General features: G+C 41.3%; 1 protein-coding gene across 4 annotated transcripts in view; it reads left to right on the forward strand.

Annotated features, from left to right (window-relative positions):
• Positions 1-20,308, forward strand: part of pcdh11 (protocadherin 11) — a 128,141-nt gene that overhangs the window by 23,028 nt on the left and 84,805 nt on the right. The gene's annotated exons all lie outside the window — the stretch shown is intronic.

The following is a 20,308-nucleotide window of genomic DNA, read 5'->3' on the forward strand; positions in this document are numbered from 1 at the left end:
GCCCATTTCTCTTTATCTTCTACATTTTGCAACAATATAGCACTTGAGTGGGAGAAATAAACGAAGAAATGGTGTAGATGTACATTGCTCATTAGGAACAGATTACAGATAAAAAGTTATGGAAATTTGGTGGGAGCACATCCTTTGAAGTGCACAGACAGAAAACAGCAGAACGGAAGCTTTTTTTGGAACAACACAACTTTTTTCTTCTTTTTTTTCATTTATCCTCCATGAGAGCTGATAATGATCATTTGATAATGATAACCTTGCTAATATGATGTACAGTAGTGCACAAACACAGGGTGTTACACATCTGAGAGGAAGATTGATGCTAGGAGGTACAATAACTGCTGCTCTAACATTGTGTTATTCGCTGTTTATGCGGATTTGATCCAAAAATACTGACTTGAAAGGCATAAAACAAAGCCAGAGTAGAGACAACAGAAAATGTTTAATTGCTTATCAAAGTTACTTCATATTTTAAAACTGAGAGAGAGCTAATCAGTTCCCTCGGGGAAAGTGTCCTTGGTGATTTGAGAAAATGGTGCACGCTCAAGTAGAGCATTCTCGTATAGAGAGTGCATAAATGTCAGCTTTCTAATAATAGATAAATGTAAACCTGCTAAATGGCTCGTTCTTACTTAAAAACAGAGAGCTGGAGTAGATCATAGGTAGTTGTATCTCTTTGAGCTTGATAAATTATGGTTTGATTTTTCATGTTATGCATAATTAGGAAATGAAATGTTTTCAAATGAGCCATAAATAAATTAATAAATAAATAAACTCCAACAAAGCCACAGCATTAATGAGTCTTAACATTTGTGCATGAAGATAGAGTAGGCGATAAATGGATTTTTCTTCTGCTTCACAGTGCAAAGATGAGAGAGAAGGGCTGGAAGGAAAGGGAAAAAAAAGATTTAGTCGAAGCAGGAGTCCAGTTTATAAGAGAAAATGTTTTTGGTGTGTCTTTGGACTGCCTCATTGTTGTTCCTCTGTTCCCACAGAAATGTGCAGTTGTTGCTGGTTTCAGCGTGCGCTTGTGATCTTGGTCAGCTCACATTAAGTGCATTCCCTGTGATTTTTATCGTCTATAAAATGTCTTTTAAAGGTTGTCCCATGGTTGTATTACAGTATGTCAGTGAAGGGAAGTGTTTCCAGAGTTTCTTTGCTGACAGATTGATTCATGATTTATGAGAACGCAGTATTCAATTTCATCTAACAGGCCAGGAAGCTAGTTATATGTAGTAAGTTTGATTACATATAATGCAATGGTACGTCTGCAGATGGAGAAATATAGAACCCCACACACAGGGGCTCGCACAGACACACGCAGCAATTCATTTTGCTGTGGGGGTTGAGGCTATCCATATGGTCTTCATTAATTGTATTTTTTTTCTTTTTTTCTTTTTTACCATTTATTTTACCATTCATACTGTGCCTACACCCTTCCTGAGTAAAGCTTGCCTTATGCAGCGTTTGCAACCTTTGGGTGCACTGCAGTTATCGAGTATGCATGTTTATGAGCAATTACAAATAATTAGCTCTAATATTAATCAGAAACCACAGACTGTATGAAACTCAACATTTACAATAAATATCGACATGGCTGCCTTTGCACAACCTTGAGAATCATTGCAATCAGTACCTTACCCTGTTATCAGTTATGTCTGTCTCACAAATGTAACGTAAAACTAGTACATATTCCTTATTCATGTGGATAATGTTGCAAAGGAGATATTAATATGGCAAAAAAGCTATTTTTTTCTTCACTTTACATTGATTTTACATGTCAGTCACATTGTGTGCCCAGATCACTGTCATCCACTTCAGGCTGTATAAAGTAACAATTCAAGATTACAGATTGTTTGAAGAAAATGGGCGCTGAAGTTGCTGTCTCAGCTAACTTTTCAAGCGCAGTGTGCACCGAGTAATGTGAACACCACCGTGGGTGTTGTAGACTTTTAGACTTGAATTAATCTGTGACGGAAAGTTAGTGTGGATTTGTTTGGTTTCTCCCTCTTTTTATGAGTTGTAAATTTAAGAATTGTGACTTTGGCAGCAACTTGTACCTTCAAAGAAATGGAACAATTTGTATATTTTAATAGTGATGTTAAATACATAAAAGTGCCTTAAACCCTGAACTTGTATTTGGTGGTTTTATACTTCTACTGAGGAATTAGCCTTTTTTTTTCTTCTTCAAATGTATAAATATAAATATTACAAATGCTTGAATTTGAAGCATTTAATGTTGAAACTGTCTATGGGGAGGTGTAGGTCAATTAGCCAAGCAGCAAGCGTGTTCAGGGTATGATGTGAAGTTGTCCTGAAGCAATGCTGACTGTTTGAGCAGGGGCTATTTATGCATGTGCTGTGCAGTGGTGCAGGAAACAAGAAGATGCTGTCTTTCTGCTGCACTCCACTCAAGGCAACACTCCACACAATTGCTGCCAAATCTCTGCCAAACTGAATAATTCAATCATCCCCCATAGCTGCGGTGGTCTAGCTACCTTTGTGTGTGCAACAATCAAATCAGTGTGGAAGCCCGCCGAGTGGTTCTTTCTGAGACACTGAGTAGCTCTACAGCCCGGAGATTGTTTTCATTGAAAACAATTCTGTTGATTAAACGAGGTGTGACTGTGGAGCGGGAATCTGAGGAACATCGATTGCTTGTACAATTGTTTGTTCCTTGTTAAAAGTGTGATCTAAAGCAGTAGTTGCAGATAGTGTGCAAGGAGCATATGCTTTACCCGTGTGCCCTGCGAGACAGTATTATCTCTGCCTCCCTTAAAACACCTCAGGTAGAGAAATCCACAGTGATTTGTTGTGATGGATTAATAAAGTTGTCATGATTGACAGTCACGCAGAATATTTGTAGATGTGGTTGATTGTGCTTTGGCATGTGCTTTTGTTAGCGCTTGATTGTTCTCATTGAATGTGTGTTACCCCAGTTGTTACTGCAGGGATAAATGAGCTTTATTCTTTAGGAGACACCCGACCTCCCCGTCACCCTCACCCCACCCTCTTTCAAGTAATCACATGGTCCCGACCTTAGTTTTGCCCATGTAGATTTAACACTAATCCTTCCCTGAACACAAAGACAAATACAGTAAAGAGAAGGCAAAATTGAATTTAGCAAAGTTTTTTTTTTTTTTTTCCTGAGCTACCAGGTCACCAGTTGTGCATCTGCATTCTACAGACATCTGCGCCGAGGGTGCACCCACACTGGGGTTGTTTGCGTTAAAATTCGTCCCTCATTTTACCCTCTTTGAAACATACAGTGGAAAACCTGTCCAGCAATCTATCATGTAGCCGTGGCTAATAAATGCAGTTTTCAAACCTAGCCACGTCCCACTGTGGGTCATTGTTCATAACTATGTGATGCTGTCAATGTTGTGTAAAGCAGGGGCTCTTTTCTGAGGTGTGACTGAGTTGCTTGACTAAATGAGTTCAGTTTCCAGCAGTCAGAAATGAATGCCTTCATAGCTCTATGCTGGAAATGGCCACATGTTAACGATATGATCATTCCAGGATGTTATATTTTTAGCCTAAGCAAATAAACTTGTGGAAGGGACGATGCCATGAAAGGATGCAGGCGTTGTATGTTTGCTGAGCTGAAGGTGGCCAGACTGAAAGGCATCAACTTAAGACATTGTCCAAGGAGAGCCATGTCTGTGCCCTCCTTAATCCTGGTAATCCCTTGTACAGAATTCTTGATTTGCTTTTGTAAAAGAGATTGGGAGATGATAAGATGCTCGTCCGTCTCCTTAGAATAGCTGATAATCTGGTTTGAACAGAGGACTCAGGGGGTATTTACCCTGCCTTAACATTTGCCCAAGCAGATGGCACTGATGGGGGGGAAGGCACAACCTTACTCACGACACCCCACCCCACCCCACCCCCCACCCTCCACCCCCGCTCTGCAGGGTCCAGTTTGGGCAGAAAAAAAAGAACAGTGGGATGATAATCAATGTTGTTTATTTTGCTGCTTGACTCTTTAAGTACTTTCAGCCAGATTATGGGCTTTTGCAGGGGATAATCGGGAGACAGCAGACAATTGCCTTTTTCTATCCTGACAGTATCCCCCATGAATGCGTAAAGAAGGCGATTAAAAGTAGATGCCGACTCTTAATTCCTGATTAGTCCCATGGCAAACCCTGTTAAAATTAACTGGACACTGCGCTAATCACTGAATTTTAAACACCCCTTGTTCTGGCGCAGTGGACATACCATATCCAGCCGTGAGAAGGCATCCCATGAGGGATATCTCCATAAGTACTTGTGTTTGAATCTGCCTGTTCCTCAGTGTGATGACACACACACTATGAACCCGGAAATCTACTCCAGGGTAATTGTAACACTTCAGCACTGCACGGCGAGTGTGCTGACCTCTGACTACAGATAGAGGCAAGCCCCAGCTCCTCTGTCTTATGTTGTACATGTGACAAATAAGACAACAGTCGCTCCTTTGCACATTGCATCGTCCATTCTGTAGGGGATGCCCACATTCACTTTGAATGGTCATCATTACAGTGTCACTATTCCATGCAGTATCATGTCTTTTTTAGTAACTGTGGCAATGCAATACCTCTGATTACTTTCAGCGTGCAAGCATGGCTGCATATAAGCCATTAAGTCGTTTATATTGGTTTCCTAAGCCCACCTCTCTAACCTTCTGCCTCCGGCAATCTTCTCAACTTGGACCGGACACCTGCAACAAAAGCATTTGACTAATGAGATCAGCCCATTGACTAATTAGAGTTTTGCGTGGCATAAGCTGGATGACTGTGGAAAGGTTTGCACGTACGGGAGGACTGGTGAACCAAAGCATTTGATGCTTCCTCTTCTTTCCTTGTGCAGTTGTGTTCTGTAACAGGATATTGTACATAGCTGTCAGGCTCAATCTGGGGCAGGAACACAAAAGACAAGCAGAGGCCCCAAATGCATCCCGCTCAAACATGCACACAAAGTTAATCCACACATACACAACAACATGCTGATTTTCCTTGTGTGCTCATCCAGTGAGAAGCAAAATGGTTCAAAGTGAAGGCTTGAAAAAAAAAATGATTTGAGGAAAATGTGAATATCTGATTATTTTCCAAAAAATAATTGCAACTATATCCACGGCTTAATATCATTGTGTCATACTTGCTTTGATTAATGCAGAAATATTTTTTTTTCTTGTCATTAGTGCTGGGCTTTTCAAGTGTTTCCCCATAATAAAAATTTGCTGCATATCATGAGCTCGATATGTGTATGAACACTGGTTGCATATATGCAAGGAGGTATACATGGAGCCATTAGCGGTGAATAATAGATGGTGAACCACAAAAAGTAATGCCTGCCAGTGGTAACACAAAGCATACAGCTCATTCTAATGGCTCCTATCTTTACCTGGACCAGTATTAGGACACTGTTGGCTCTTTGAGTTTAAAACCACACCATTAACTTGCAAACAAAAGCAAACATCTCTAAGCTTTTTTTTTAAAGAAAAACCCTTTTGTCCACCTGAGGCAGCCATATTCTTAAATATCTTCACCCAAATAACATGTTTATTTTAATATACCGTAGGCAGTAATGTAAAATATAGCCACAGCATCTGAGATCATATTCTGTAATGAAGTGGAAGGATAGCTCAAGCTCGAAACATGAAAGTATAATAGAATCAGGGTTATTTTGAAGAGTCTTCTTAAATAATGCGTGTGATATTCACTGATGGTCATAAAGAATTCATGTGCATGCAGTCTTCAAAAAGAGCAGCAACTCATTCCCAAGATCAGTGAGACAGATTATTACATGTCATTTTGACAGTTTTTTGTGGCAGAGGTCTGTGTTGCTTGACTGGTCAGACAGTCATTATGAAGTGATATGGCTTCACGACATGCTGCGCCATGAATTTTGAGGGAAATTGGTGCTTTTCACACACCCCTTGAGATGCCCCTTTTAACAACCCTTTGCCGTTACGACTCGGTTATACTGTAATAGTAACTTTTTCTGAAAAAAAAAAAAGTACTGACTTCATTTACAATTTCTCCTGCTTGAACATTGCAGTTTCTCCAGCAGCTTTTACAAATGAAACCAATGAGATAGGAATTTCACCACTCTCACAGTCACTTTTATTCCCTTTTTCTATTTGTTAGAGCCTGTGTATACAGACTATAGCCCACTATAGAATTTCCAGTGTTCTCTCCAAATCACTTTTTCTCTGCCTGTGTTTTGCGGTGATTGGGGTTACATTCTCTGTTTTCAGCACAAGAGAAAGAGCCAAGCATCTGGGAGAATTGCACATGTATTACAGACAAATGCACTCGATATATTACCTATGCTCCACGCATATAGACAGCCGCTGCTTGTGATGGAGCACACATGTGTTCGAGCCCAGAGGTAATGGACAACACTTCAGTGAATTGCGCCGACCTTATTGTATTGTGTGGATGATTGTGTTATGCTCCCTCAGATAATGACTGTGCCCTACTTTGACTTTGAGGCAGTGACCTGAAATAAGGCACACAAGTGAAATCCGAGCCTAGATGAACCTGGAAGTGATTAAGGTCACCCAGACATACCACATTTGTTTGACCCCCCCGGTGACTCACATCGACCAATGTCTCTGAATCCTCTGGGAGTCTTTTGTGGGAATCTTCCTCAATGCAAACACTCACCATTGATAATATGTTTTAGAAGAGTGTCAGGATGATTAAATACACCTATGAGAATAGGCCCTGATTTTTTAGAATCTTGTTGTCCTGAGGGATGCAAGAAAACACGTTGCTCCCTCTTCACAGGACATAAGGTCTCCCTGGAAGATTTCTGGTAACCAGTCAAAGCTCCTCTCTTCACAAATAGCCAAGTGAGTTTCTTCTAGCAAATAATTTTCTGGACGCAACCAACTCCTGTTGACATGTGCCAGAAGATGCATGCATTCATGCTTGGTTTGGCCTCATTTGTTTTAGACTGGACAACAATATGATATACAACGGGATCAATGAATGGTGCGCAACATGCTGGTGCTCATGTGTCCAGGATTGCTATGTCCTCACCGTGGGTGCTGACTGCACAAAGGGAGAGTCACTGAGGTCACAAACAGTTTAATGGCAGCTATCAATGCAAGTGCACAGTAATGCAGTGCAATGGCAAGTGAGTCAGTGGAACAAGATGAATAAAGAATTATGCATACATAGTTTCTCAGGGAATATGCAAATATATCCAAGTGCTTAAGTATGCATCACATGTAGGGAAAATAAAACATCAAGTGAATGAAGCTGAGTGCATCAGAAAAGATGATGGAACACTGAATCCTGGATTTGTCTCAAATTAAACTCTATTCAGGTCCTAGTTTGATACATTATTTAACATGGAGACTGAGAAGGCAGAATTTCCTTGGCCAGATCTCATTGACATGATGCATACATGTCTTAATGCTTTGGGGGAAACATGGATAACATGAGATCATGTCTGCCTCTTGAGGGCAGGATACACTGAGTGGATATCTGGCTTGTTTTTGTGTCTTGCTATTCTGCTGGGGATCAGCACACAGCTCCTTGCCACAGCCATGACGCTCAGATAAAAATTACTCTTCCTCTGGTGTGCATGTAAATCAGAGTGGAGGGATATAATGAAATAATGAAGTGTGCCTCTGCTTTTTTTTCCAAGAGAGACCGTTGGGAGCCACTATTTTTAGACACAACAAAGAGATTGCCAGGGGTGTCCAGTCTCCCTGGTTAAGTTATGGAGTTTTATCCACTTGTCAATGTACAATCGCTTGTCTCAGGGCTTAGACACACGCTGGGATGAAATGGAGGCCGGTGTCTCCCTCCAGACAACGTCAATTAAGCCTCTGTGGAATTCAGTGGATGGATGTGTTCGTGGATGGTCGTAATAGATGAAGGATGTCTTCAATGAGATCAAGGGAGTTGATTTTGACTTATGTATACTACGTACCCGTTGGCCACATCCATGGCAACCCTGTAAGATGACCCTCCCTGCCAGCAGGAAATGCTTTGTCACTCAGACAAATGTGGCAGATGAATACTCAGCATGATCCTGGGGTATTTGTCATCTGGTGTTCTCTTTCTAATGGGTTTACTGCTGATGATCCAGGTCAAGGAAGGACAAAACGCTCCACATCAGAAGTTAAGAACATATTCTTAGGAGGGATCACAAGGCAGACCCTAACCTCTTGACCCTCTAGAGTTCACAGTCTAAATGTTGATCTGATTCCCACTGTACCTTTGACCTTAACTCCTAAAATCTTATCCCTTTTGTTTGTGATGTTCTCTCTAAATCTTGTCAAAGTTGCTGCTGTCTGCACCATGCTAGGTTGTCCTGTCCCTGTTTTTTTTTCTCCACTGAGGACTGTTCAACCATTGATTTATTCAGCTGGAGCTCTTTTAGAGATGTATTCCCATAATTTATTGTAACAGCATTATCTCCCATATACTTGATACAACATTTGACCTTGAAAATGTGAATTTGCAGATGCAGCGTGACTGGATCTTTGCAAAGTCAGATATTTTCTGGCATCCTTGGCAAGAAGGAGGGGGCAGTAATGCTGCCATGTTTGCCGTTTGGAGATAACACCTCAGAGGTCATTTGAATGACTTGGTGTAATGTGGGTCATATGGCCGTGTAGCCTCCAACACGCCGAACATCCAACTTCCCGGGCTTGTGAGATATTTCCTCTCTAGCAGGTTTTTATTATATGGCTGCGGCTGGTTGCTTATGTATGGATGATCACTCTGTAGACTATTTCCAGAGTGCAGGGCCACACATATGGAGCGGGGTGATAACACGAGGACCTACCTGCACACATCAGGTTGGTTTAGTGTGAAAGTTATAGCAATGTCTCTTATCCCTCTATAAGATTCACCATTAAAAATATGTCACAGAGATGGAAACCTATAAATGTATCCCCAGCATTCAGAATTAGAGCGCCTCCAAAACTAACTGTCCTTGACTACTTTAAAAGGAAAACATAAAAGGCAGCGCATGTCAAGACACACATTCCCTCACAAAGTGAAAATTCCTGCCTCTTATCTTTTTGATTTTGCACTTAGGGATTTTTGTCTTCATCTTTTCTCTTCAAACATCAAGTGCCAAAGTCATTTACATGTGCTAGGGGCAACCAGAGTTAAAACACAGACATACAACTTACTGCTGTCTAGAGGCAGTCTAGTGCAGAAAAATGAGGAAGTTGCAAGGGATGAGTGAAATAGGGAAACCGAGGAAGAGTAAAATGAAGGGAAAGAGAAAAGCAAGGGAGGAGAAGGAGGAGGAGGAGAATGTGAGAAATGAGGACGGTAGGGGGTGAGACCAGTGAAACACAGAGAGGGTAATTCAATTTGACTAAAACTCTCTGTCGCTTCATACAACTGGGGGATTGGCCTAACCACTGAAATGAATTAAAATTCATGAACTATTGAAGAGTGAGCTGCCAGTTTAACGTACTGAGCATGATACAGTCTTAAAGCAGGATATTATTTTTTTTTCTAATTACAAATAAATGAAGCTATTAGTTTACCTTAAATTAAAAGCAGAAGGGCTCCCACAGAGATATCTGATCCCATGTGTAACTCATTTAAGACTGATTTGGGCCCCCATTGAGCTGGCAGGCGAACTAGCATTAGGGTAGCAGAGCATCTCAACTGCATGGTATTGTCTAACTCCTGCTGGCTCTGTGCCCTTTCTTTAGCTTGGAAGCACAGCTAACGTTTATGCACTTGAAAACCATATCCATGAGGTAATAAGTTTTTTTTTGTTTTTTTTAAAGCCCAATTTATTTGGCATGCTAAAATTCTATACTCCAATCTGTAATCTTATACAGATTCGTAAATGGAGTCTGGTGCTGGAAGAACACACGCTCGTAATGCTTCCCAAACCAGACAAATCACAAGAAAATCCTGTGTTTGACTTTTATCCATCCACAATATAAATAACTAATTTATCAATTGTGCTTAAAAAGGCATACAATGGGCAGAACAGAGAACATTGTGTAGCTGGGATAATCCCCTAGAATCCTGACGTTGCCTTGAGGGGAATAGTGGGAGCAAGAAGCAGATCTCATTCGCTCCCTCTCTGTCTCTCTATCTATCTTTCTCAGGATACATAGTCACTATCGCAGCTCCTGATCAACCCTGTTTAGTTATATTGCATTGTGTTCTTTGATATTCCAGTTAATCCGTCAAGTGAAGAGATTTAGCCCAAGATTAGAGTGATTCAGTGAACTTTTGATGATACACTACTCGTGTCTGTAGCCTTGAGGCCCTTTTTTTTCTTGATGCATTTTATGTGCATTTGTATTTACTGTACGCGTGTGTCTATGTGTGCCTGTTTGTATGTGTTAAGGAAGGTAGCTGTCATCATCTCATGTGTGGGCGACTTTGACTGCTACAAGATAGTGAGAGCGTTGCCATCGATGGTCTGACAGCCCCACAGCTTCCCTCAAGCTAGTCAGGAGCTACTGTGGGCGGTCTATATTCTAAACATAAATGACAGTGCATAGATACAATCCCACAGAGATTAATTTTCCATAATATAAATTAAACAAAAACAAAACGCATATGTACTCACTGGGAGAAAATTTGTACCATGACATCTGATCCCTGCTTAGATGAATTTTGGAGCCCTAATTGCAGGTTCAAGCCTGAGCCAAAGAGCAAACAGGGAGTTGTGAGTGGATTAGTTCTTCTGTGGTCTGGGTCGTGAACCTGGTGACTTGATCTATAGGCACGACTCCAAATAGACCACAGACGTGTAATTGTACCTTCGGATTGCCCAGACCGTGTCTTACAATTTTACTATGCACGTTTGAAGCCTAGGTGAGTCGTGTTGCGTGGCAACAAAGCAAACAAACCAGCATATACAGTATTTGGATAACAGCTGTTTTCAGTTCATAAATTCTATCAGTGGGAACATTCTGTATGTGCAATTACTCGAACCAATCACATGCAAAAGCTTTTTCAGTGTGGCTCCTTGAGTGCTGTCACTAGTTATTACATTGTGTGCTATTTAGCAAAAGTGCATTTGCAGTTTGAAGAGCATCCCAAGATATTAGTGGCATCTAATTGCATTACCTGGAGGAGACTGATGGCGCCAGTTAAAACGGCTGGCCCCAGTTCAGGCTGTGTTGAAGGCAAGTGCTTCTTTACAGGTTATACGTCATGTTTCTGACTGGAATCTTTTGTCGACTAAGTGATTTTCTGACAGCTTTAAGCTTCCAATCGCCTCACCAAATACCCCTATTCCCTAAGCAATCGTACATCTTACCATTAATCCACTTTCATCCATGTGAAACTAAAACAATGACAGACTGATAATGGCAGCTAATGCAGCCAAATTTTGATTGCACAAGTCAGATTTGTTCCCATTAACTTGTTCTGAATTGATTCATGCATTCATGCTTGTTTACCTAGCAATAGTGTAAAATGTCCCAGCAGTGTAATCCATATTCAAGCAGGCCAGCTGTGAGGCTCGCTGCAGCACTTTGTGCCCTGAAAAAGCCACATTTAATTTTTAGTCTTTCATCATTTGATTGCTCCTAAATAACCACTGATCAAATCTTTACTTCGCTTCAACAATCCATTACGCAGCTAACTTACTTTTTTTCTGCATAATGGACAGAAATTTCCATATAGCTTCCGTTTGCCAAGGTTACAAAAATGCCTCCTGAAAATGTACAGCATCCATACGAATAAGAAAAGTCATCTCGTGGACGGCTCAGTATTATTTTCCCAAAGCCACAGGCAAATCTTGATGGCTGAGAAGACAATAAGGTGAAAACTGCCAAGTGACCCTCATAGGATATGTCTGTAGCACCTCCTGTCTTCCACTTCTAGATTTAGTAGGCACTGGAGGGGTTTTTACCTCACAGTCCTCGTGTACTCCAGTGGGACTCTCATCCTGGGAATAGCATGCCAGTTTTATTGAGCAGGGAGTGGCAGTGGAAAGAGACGAGAGCCCTCAGAGACGCCTAGATGTTTTCCATATTAAACTGCAGAGAGAGAGGCTTAAGATCTCACTCGTGAAATGACTTTCATTTTTCTATATCAAAATGCCAGATAACGTGGTATAATTATGGAAACTTGACATATCTATCTCTGGTTTTAGTCTGAGATTTTATTCCACTTTCGCTACCCCATTGCCTCCCTCCCTCCTCTTCTCCTCTAGCTTACACCCCCACCTACACATTCCTCTCTTCCTTCACTACCATCCCTCCCTCCCCCACCTACCCCGCTCCCTTGCACCAGTATCCTTCTTACTAATTCCCCAACCTCTAACTCCTCCTTTTTTCTGCCTCACTTCCTACAGAGAGTAAAATGTCTATGGGCATTTATAGTCACATTAATATGAGCAAAGGATGTGGGGTAATAAATTGCTTTCTTTCTCCCAATGAGCCATAAGAAGTGGTGATAAAAACAACTTTTCTGTTGTTGTGCGCTTTTGCCTCGTGAAGTGAAAAAAGTCAGTGTTTGAAGTTCAGATTAGTCTTCAGGGAGTCCCACCTATTGGGACTGTTAACCTTTAGCCGTTCAGCTATAAAGCAAGTGAGTTCCATTAAAATACATAATGCATGAAGTGCCGAGATTGCATGCCATTGATCAGCACTTGAATAAATTGAGTTGAAATCCTATTAACATAACCAGTTACACATAAAGTGAGATGAATAAAGTGCAGTATAACACCTGCAAAAAATAGCTACCATCAGCCACAGTTTTGTGATGGTTGAAGTGGTCAGACTAACTGAAGGCAATTTAGAAATAAACAGTAATGAACTGTAATTCCAGCTATTTGTGCAGTGAGTTGTTCCCTGCTTACCCTTTTGTTGTCTCTCCACTGGCATTTTTACTAGCCCTTCTTTTTTTCCCACAACAAATATTAGTGAGGGTTAGAAATGTTTTCATATACTGTACATTTTTATATCAAACAGCCTCAAGCCCTCTCTGATCTTTAGCCTCTCATTGTGACTGACTATATAGGGCTTCAATTTTATACCTTCAGCTTTCAGGCTAACTAGAGATTCTTAACTTTTTTTTGTTTTTGTTGCTGATTAGTTATTGTTTGTCCTTTTGGCTAAATATGAAAAGTTGCTATGAGAGACAGATAAGCGCTGTTTAGCGCGGCACAATGTGGCCTCCGAGGCAGCATGTTGACTCATGGCTCCTGTCAGCTTCAATGTGTGCGTGTGTGTGTCTGTGGTAAGGACCCCCCCTCTCCACCACCACCTCCTTCTCTCTTTCTCCATCCACCCACCCTCCTCCCCCAACAACCGCACTCCACTCTTCAGCATAAAGCATGTGCATGTTCCCCCTTTTAAAGCAATTAAGAGCTCCCCTGTCATCTTGACAGGTAGCCTCCATCTCCTTAAATGCCTTCGTGCAAACCGCCATAAGTCTTTGTGGGACTAACACGCCATACCATTTTTAAAAAATGTTTTTCTCCCTCTAACTCCCACTCCTCTCCTTGTATCAGGAATAATTAGGGCAATTAATTCAGGTGGATACCCAGTACAACATATGTGTTTTCAGATTAGGCGCAGAGGAAGCTCTGTCACCCGACCCCGTGCAGGCTGGGATATGACCCAAATTAAAGCATGCCCCCCCCTCACCCCGTCTTTCTCAGACACTCCCCCTCTCCAAACCCCCCACCCCCTCTGATGCCGTGCCAGCCTCCCCACAACAATGCCAGAGAACGCCTGCCAATGGCAGCAGCTCCTTAATGAAATAGTAATTGTGACTGTGACTTGCATGCATCACTTGCTTTCCTGTCCTGTTCTGTTTGATTGCACAATACAGAGAGGAGTCTGCCGAGTTCCAGCTCTGTAATTTCATTAATGCTCAGTGTCGCACCTCTGTGTATAGTTTGTTTTCATCACAGCTTTACATTAGCTGTGATTGCTTTACCAAGTCTGTTGCTTTATTGTCAAAGGTCTTAATATAGAGAGAAATGTAGTGTGCAGTAATCCACGTGCACCTGTAGAATCTCATTTGTTCGAGTTACATCTGATGAGTGAGACGCACAGAGTACACTGAATATTCCCTTTTGTGTGATGGTAGTAACAGCTGTTCAGAGACACAAGAGTGTGGAATATTTAGGATCAATATATCATTTATTTCACTGGGAGTCTATAATGGGCCTGCAATCGTATGCTCCATTACTGAACACAAGGGTCTAGACTGCTGACCAATCCCATCTAATGAAAACAAATGTACTGGCAGGCTGAAGAAAAAAATACACTACACCACAGTTCATGTTCCAGTGTCATTTGCTATGAGGACTACGGCCCTGGTTTATGCAGAAGGCAAAGCTTAGCAACTCAAGTGTGTCATTATATGTGGGCAGGGAGAGGGAGAGCCAAAGTGTCCTAATAGCAGACTTCTGCTCTAACTGAAACAACCATTTCATAGGCATGTAACCACAGCACATTTATTATGATCTATCTATCTATCTATCTATCTATCTATCTATCTATCTATCTATCTATCTATCTATCTATCTATCTATCTATCTATCTATCTATCTATCTATCTATCTATCTATCTATCTATCTATCTATCTATCTGAATTGCAGAATTGCCCTTCATTGAAGCATTTAAAATTCTGGATATCACGTTGAGATGTTTCAGCGGTACTATCTTTTATAGCTCTTTCATCAGAGCACAAATAACATCAGGACTATTATTTCCAAAGTGCCCATGCTGATCTAACATCAGTTTTAGCTTTAGATCATGCCAAAAATGGAAGAAAAACAGGGACATATTTAGTGATCCCAGATCAGCACACCTCCTCTGAGAGGAGTTTGATGAGCGCAGCTCCAGATTAGATTAGAGGCCTCACACTGATGAATGTAATCCATCATCTTGTAACCAGCAGAAATTTATGACAATTTAGTTCCACTAACTCTGTCATAAGCCCTTAGCTTTTAGTTTTCAGAGTTGCATAACTACAAACAGAATGAAGAAGTACAAACGGAGGCTCGTGGGGCGACATGTTTCATGAAACTTGGGGGATTTTGATTTGTGACCATGACAGAGATACATTGTCTCTCTGTGTTGAAAGTGCCTTTATTTTCTATTTTCTGCTTTTTGTTTCTTTGTTTCACCTTTTGCCTTTCCACTGCAGGCAAAACAAAATGTGTGGCGGTCCCATTTTATCAACTAAACTCTGAGATAAAACACATAAACCTGGATGTTTTGTGGATGTTTTACCTCTTTATTCCAGTTGTGAGACGACAACGTCTTTGAACTTGATTTTTTTCCCCCTCTTGGTGCAGCTACTGTGTAGCCCATGAAGTTAAGTCTTCATACTGGGCACCGAGGGAATGTGGCATATCAGCCTCTCAACACAAATCTTTTGTTTTTGTTGTTCATGTCATATTTCTGTCAGGCGTGGCAGCTCATCAAGCTGAAATAATGAGGCCATGTTCCGTGATTAGTGACAAAAGTCTTTAGATATTTATGTGATGAAATGTTGTTAGTTTTCTCAAACCGCTATTTGATATGTTATTTTTTCACCAAAGATCCTACCATCATTTCTTTGTATAGTTTATATTTACAGTAGAAGCATGGTAAAATATATACAGTATCTGCATATCTGCAGAATTCTTGTTTCTGCTACCAACACAGGCTCAAAATTGTGAATTTGGACTAAAAAAGCTTCATGCATATGATAACGCTCGAAACGATGAATTTAGCAAACCAGTTCATAAGTGGGCGTGTTAATTTAATTGAGGCAGAATGTGTTGGGTGACATGATAGAGGGATGTGGGTGGGGAGTTTTAGCTGGTAATGAGTTTAAATGTTTATGCTTTCTTGGTTTTATAATTCCTAATACCCATTAAGTGACATGAAATGTAATTTGACAGAGAAATAACAATTTCAGTATTCCAATATCAATCCTACTTCCCCCTTGCACTGTAATTATGGTACATACAGTATATAGTTTTAAATATGACACCATGCCATGACGCATAATTATGACTCAAATGAGCAAGTTTAGAGTTAGACTGTGAGCAAACACTGATTAATGTTAGTTAGTGCTGTCTCCAACATATCACATAACAGTGTGAAAGAAAAGCCAAAGCCACATGTGCTTTAAAAAAATAAAATAAATAATGTGCAGCTTTTGGATGAACTCTTTGTATGCTGCGTGCACAGACAACAGCTTGACAGTTGGTTTCAAAGAACGTCTCAGCACCTGAAGGGAGGTGTGCAAGGAAGGAGACAATCACAAAAGTGGTTCAGTCATGCACATCACATTGTTCTTGTTTTTATTAATCCCTACTGTATATCGCTGCAGCACTTAAAACAGACTTTTGCCAGCACCCTCTAACTCACATCAAAGTCAACACTTGTTTGTTGTGTCATCTTTAGAAATAGACACTTGCCCAAACAAATGACAGTAACAGCTCTTATTATGGAAATAGGCAGGTAGTAGAGTCTGCATTGTTCTCAGCGTACAGGTTACAGGTGGAGTGGAAAGTGATGGTGTCAGTGCATGAGATTATGATTTTCATTTTCTTTTTTCCTCTGACCTAAAGCTGAAATGATGTAATTCAAAGTAGTTGAACAGGGATCTGACTTCCCCAGCTCACATACAAATGAATTAAACCAGCTGAACTGTGATTGCATCTGAATGATAACTGAACCAGGCCTCGCTCACACATTCACATTTGTTTAGTTACACTCTATATATTGTTTAAGCAACTGTCTGAACCACTTACCTTTTCATTCTACGAGACATTGCAAGGGTGAATTTTTATGTCATTTTAATACTTGCCACCTCCTGTTTCAATAATAGCTGATGTGAATCATATCCCTTCAGTTTGGTGCACGTGTCACATTAAAACTTAATTAACTCTCCATCCACCGCCATGAGGAGCGTGATGTGAGTCGAATTCCCGAAAACGCGCAGTGGGGAGAGCTTCGCGGAGCACACCATGCTAAAATCACACTAATTTAAATAATTGACATTATACATGCTGTGTTGAATAAATAATTAAATAAATAAATAACACCTCCGGATCATAGCTTGGGTTTCTCATTAGAAGACAAGCTGTGCAACTCCGTGCTCAGGAACGAAAGTCAAATGAAGCAATTGCAATAATTACAGCAGCAAGGAAGACTGTGCGTGTGCGTTGGGATGGGTGGGGGCTTAACGGAAGGCAATGAGGAGGGAGGTGCTGGCTGTCTACAGGTGCCTCTGATTAAGGGTAATCTGGGCAGCCCTCCCCTTTCTTATCTCTGCAACGAGCCCTGCTGCCTCTGGGTGCCTCGAGCTCCGTGGCTGCCTGCCGTAATGAGCTCCACAGCCAAACAGTGGATGCCCCGCAGGACAGTCCCTACAGAGACATAATGAGCACTTCAGTGTACCAATTCATGCTCCCCACCCAGGGGTCGCTCAAGCCCTGCCGCCCCTCAGACATGGGTGGGCACGGTTTGTTCGCCAAACCTTTTCCTCAAACCACCACCGCGCACTTGATATCCCCCCTTTTGAGGTAACAGCATCCCCTTTGGGTTCAGTGTGAAGTCTCTGCGCATGTGGTAGGAGGGATGGCCCAGAGCCCGAGCTTGGCATCAATCACTTTACATTGAGAGTGAGACGAAAGGCAGAGGCGGCAATAGGGATTGAGTTGCAGCAAAGATAGAGGGGAGGCACGGGACGCTGGGATGGAGTGCCGGGTGAAGAGCGAGGACAGATGAAGTAGCCAGGGATGGAAAAAAGGTAAATGATGGTAGAGGGATGGAGAGGGTGAGGTAACTGACAGATGGAGTGAGTGTGGGAGAAGGAGTGAAAGATAAATTGTACAATGAGGGAGCTGTACAGTTAGATGGGCAAGAGAGAGAGATAGCAGTGTAGAGAAAGAGAGAGAGAGAGGAGTATCCGGGTATAATGAGGTCTATGGAGGAGTGTGGGTAATGAGAGGGGGGAGGAGTGTCAGAGTCCAAGGTGAGGAGAAATAGTGCGAGAGTGAGAAAGAGAGAGAGAGAGAGAGAGAGGCTCTTTTACCAAACAGCGGTCCCTCTGTTGGTGCCGGGGTGGATCTGTGTGTTTAAGAAACTGCACTGCTGTGCTTTTGCTCTCTTAAACAACCAGGAGGTGGGTGAGAGGATCGACGGGCCTGACCACGGAGCAGGGCTTTGAAGCTGCCTCATGCTGAGAGAAACTGTATTGGATTTAGAAAGACTGCCTTTCAAAAAGAAAAAAATGGTTAGAGAAATAGAGAGAAAGACAAAAAGAAACAGAAAAAAAGTATTCAAAGAAACCACACATAAACTTAACGTTCCTCATACATGCTTTTTCTCATCTATATTTATCGCTGTTTGAAAGATTAGCATAACAATTACCATTTTTCCACGAGCCTTTAAGCAGATAGAGAGATGACAATCAGGAACATGGTGTAGCAATCATTAGGATTATTCACCATCATTAATTGTGGTCATGAACAATTTTCATGGTTAGGAATGATTTCATCTGTTTCCCAAATTGGTTGTCTTTTGCATTAGAAAGGGAAAACATTAAGCGGTATGTCTTCAGTAGCATGTTTGCCTGCGTCTCGCATTTGTGGATGGGCCTCTTTGTATGAGCGCCTGCCTATGTGTGTGTTCTTAAACTCTTGTGAAGTCCACGGGTAAAAAAGGCACTCATCATCTTTCATCTGTGCTGCATTTATTCTGCACTAGCTCTGGAGCAGCTGGTGCTGCCATATCTTTTTTATTTTTTTGGGCCTGTTTTCTCGAAAATGTTGTAAACTTGGTATTTTGAAAATGAAATCTCCTGCTTTTTCTTCAATGGCAGGTAGTACGATCATAGTTGCACCTTTTGGCATCTGAAAAGAAGACGTTTTAATTTTTTGAAGAATACACTTGGGGATAGAGTAAGAGTGCCACATTTATACTTATACACAATAGATGGAGTAAAATGAGAAACTTTTTGCACTAGCCTACAATAGCTACATCTGTGTCAGAGAGGATTAGCATGGTGGTTAGGATTGGGCAGTTTGTCTTATTTTAATTGCCGCCGTGCATTTTAAATAACTTCCCATTGCTCTTCTTCTTGAATAGAACCTCTGCAGGGCCAAAAACTGTCTTTTCAGAAAATGGTTCCATCTGGGAATAAGGATTACATTATTATTATTATTATTATTATCTTGTGAGGGATTAAGGATTTGTCTCAACCAGTGAGTGTTGCCCTGCAAAATACAAGTAAATCACAACACGGTGTCACAGAGTCTATTGTTCAGATCCTGAAAATATATTGAGGCACAGACACAGACACAGGCATAGAATCCTGAAAAAGAAAGGTCTACATCTTTTGTAAGGCCTGTGTGCTCTTTTAATGACAGCATGTCATGCAACTGAGGTTTGAAAAACCTGAGTGTTAGAATGACGTCTGGCAGCAGAGTTCAGCTCCGGCTCCACTAACCCTTTTCTAAAGAAGATATTGAAATTCAAAACCACATTTGGCTCAGTTTTCTATACTTGTGGCACATATGAGTTCATCTATCATATAGAGCAGATAAATGAATTCAGGAAGATGCAAGCTGGCTACCAAGATGCTTTCTGACATTTTGTTTCTACCACCCTCCTTTATCATTGCATGTAACATCAGTACCTGTTATCCTACCATTATGAACATGTGAAATAGGGCAGAGAATACCAAGTGTTCTCCCAGTCTCTCACATAAAGAGGAATATGTATAAATATTAGTACGCTGTCAACTGAGGATGAGGAACAATGTTCGGTTTATGTTCTAAAATTGGTATCATTACTTGTTTTCAGATGTGTCACTTGGCTTCAGTGCAATATAAACAGAGAGGACACCATAACAAAGCACTGCCCAAAGCCACAATTGACCTTTGGGGTTCTGATCCCTTAATGTGTTTCTCTGTGTTGGTGCTGATAAAGCCTTCCTTCGCCTCTGTCCAAATCTATAAAGCTTTTTCCAAAGATGCTGTTAATGCCGAGTGAGAGACACAAATATCCTCCCCATTCCATGGTCATAACTCCTGCCTCTGTTATCGATAGCCCTAATAGGTGTTTAGAAGGTCTTGTATGTGCCTGTGTTTGATTGCCTGCTGACGGTTTGGCATGTCTTTCAAAGAGAGAAGATTCGTGTTGAGGGGGCAGTTTTTAGTCAGGGCCGGCATGCAGAACAAGGGCATCTGTGGAAAACCAATCGCTTGTAAATTTGCAACACAGTATACCTGCATAATTCATGCTGAAACAGAAACAGAAGAAACAATAGATCTGCAAATCCATCTTTGATCATAACAGCCCAGCTACGATGTCAGAAACACACAGGGATTGACAGGGCA

This window comes from Trachurus japonicus, chromosome 10 (assembly GCF_045865225.1).
Source record: "Trachurus japonicus isolate A0001 chromosome 10, Traja_1.0".
In the NCBI taxonomy this organism is placed as follows: domain Eukaryota; kingdom Metazoa; phylum Chordata; class Actinopteri; order Carangiformes; family Carangidae; genus Trachurus; species Trachurus japonicus.